Source organism: Otolemur garnettii, unplaced genomic scaffold (genome assembly GCF_000181295.1).
Source record: "Otolemur garnettii isolate 467f Iridium unplaced genomic scaffold, OtoGar3 scaffold00288, whole genome shotgun sequence".
Classification (NCBI taxonomy): Eukaryota; Metazoa; Chordata; class Mammalia; order Primates; family Galagidae; genus Otolemur; species Otolemur garnettii.
Genome location: NW_003852683.1, coordinates 749,391 through 751,584, shown reverse-complemented (window position 1 = coordinate 751,584; position 2,194 = coordinate 749,391). Strand labels below are relative to the sequence as shown.

Sequence of the window (2,194 nt, the reverse complement as noted above, 5' to 3'; positions counted from 1 at the left end):
GCTCCACAATTTTGTTTTTTAATCATGAAGTGTGTAGACTATGTCAGAGCATTTTCAAACTACAGGCTATGTCTCCTGAGATTCTGATTTTCTAGATAGGGGGAGTGACCTGAGCATGTGAAGTCAGAAAGGCTTTTCAGGGGATTCTGCTTTGACTCCTGTAGTTGAAAACCCAGCATTCTAATAGGCTGCAAGAGAGAGTATAGTGTAATGAAGGACATAGGTGCATAAGATTTTAAAACTTAAGAGCGTTTGACAATGAGACATTTTGTGTACTGCAAGGCTATGCAAAGGGATTTATCAAATAGAGACTGTTTTACAAAGCATTTCAGAGAAAATAAAGTACTGTTTTTATAAGCATGATAAAATAATTTCCACGAATAGCTGGATTTTGCTTTCTTTCTTCATCTTTCCTAAGTGATCTCGTCTAGTCCCTTTTAGTTCCAAATATTTAGTGTTCGTACACATATTCTTATGACTTAAAATTGTTATCTTAAGTCTAGAACTTCCTCGACTCTCAGATCTCCTGGGGTACTTCACATTATCTGTTGAATATGTATTATCCGTTTCAAACCAGATGAGCTTTAAATGGAGCACTTGATTCCCCTCAAATGTCAGACCTAAGTTCTAATTTTCCTCATTTTGTTAAGTGGCACCAGCACCTGCATAGAGGCTGAAGCCACCTAGTGAGAAGCTATTCCGCTCTTCTTCCCTTTCTGCTCCCAACATTCATTCTAACAGTTAGTCTTATCTTTTTCTCCTCTACATGTTGTATTTTCCTTTTCTGTACTTGTGTTTGTTTTTCACATTTCTCCATCCTCATTGTAATTATTTATGCTCAGACTGTATGAACTCCATTATAGTCTCCTGCCTATCCTGTAATTTTTATCTCCAATTCTTCTTCCTTAGAATAGTCATGTGACTTTTTGGAAGTATCAATTCCAAACATGTTTTCTTGCCAAAAAAATGTTTGATGGATTACTGCTTCTGTTCTTAGCATAAATTCCAATTTCTTTTTTTTCTTTTTATTTATTTTGATTAAATCATAGCTGTGTACATTAATGTAATCATGATAAATTCCAATTTCTAACCAAGTCTTCCTACAAAATCTCTATGTTCTTAATTCTGCCAACCTTGTCAAACTTAGTTTTCTACTTCACTCAAGCTCAGGAGAGTCCAAATACACCAAGTTTCTCTTATATTTCTTGATCATGCTTGAGCTTTTTCTTTCTCTGGGTTTTTGCACTGACTATTCCCTTATCTTGGAATGTTCTTCGCATAACATTGCACTTCTTACCCTTTGATGTCAGCTTTACTTTTCTTGTGGATGACTGTTTTGTCTAGAATTGACCTGTGACTATGATGTCACTTCTGTTATAGTGTTTGTCACGTTCTGTAATTTTCTTACTTGTTCGCTTACCTATTAATTCTCTCTTTTTACTATGACAGCTTCATGGAGACAGAGAGTCTCCCAAATACAAGGCCTTTCAGTTTTTGTTGGAAGTTATATTTGTTCGTTATAGATGATCCATCATTGTTTCTGACATCTCTGTTTTTCCTTTTGCTGTTTTATAATACTATTCTTTTTTTTTTTTTTTTAAAGACTGAGTCTCCCTTTATTGCCCTCGGTAGAGTGCTATGGCATTATAGCTCACAGCAACCTCAAACTCTTGGGCTTAACCGATTCTCTTGTCTCAGCCTCCCAAGTAGATGGGAGTACAGGTGCCGACCACAATGCCCAGCTGTTTTTTGGAGATGAGGTCTCACTCTGTCTCAGGCTCGTCTTGAACTGTTAAGCTTAGACAATTCACCCACCTTGGCCTCCCAGAGCGCTAGGATTACAAGTGTGAGCCATACAATACTGTTCTTTTTCACAAGCATGGGGTAGTATATTCCTCTTAGACTGGGATCTTATAAAAGCTGGCTAAAATCATGGCATTTTTATATCTCCTTCTGGCTCCCCCCAAAATTCTCATAGATACTATTATTTTTCCTAGAAGAAATGTTGGAGATTGGCTATTTCTTTTCTTTTTTTTTTCTTCAAACACTTGTTTTATTGAATGTTACTACATTCTTTGCTGTAGCCATTTTTGGCCAAGGCCAGGTTTGAACCCACCACCTCCAGTATATGGGGCCGGCGCCCTACTCCATTAAGCCACAGGCACCGTCTGAGATTGACCATTTCCTCTTCTAG

At 37.3% G+C, this 2,194-nt stretch overlaps 1 protein-coding gene across 1 annotated transcript in view; it reads left to right on the top strand.

Annotated features, from left to right (window-relative positions):
- The window catches only part of ZNF577 (zinc finger protein 577), a 21,745-nt gene that overhangs the window by 17,899 nt on the left and 1,652 nt on the right, over positions 1-2,194 (top strand).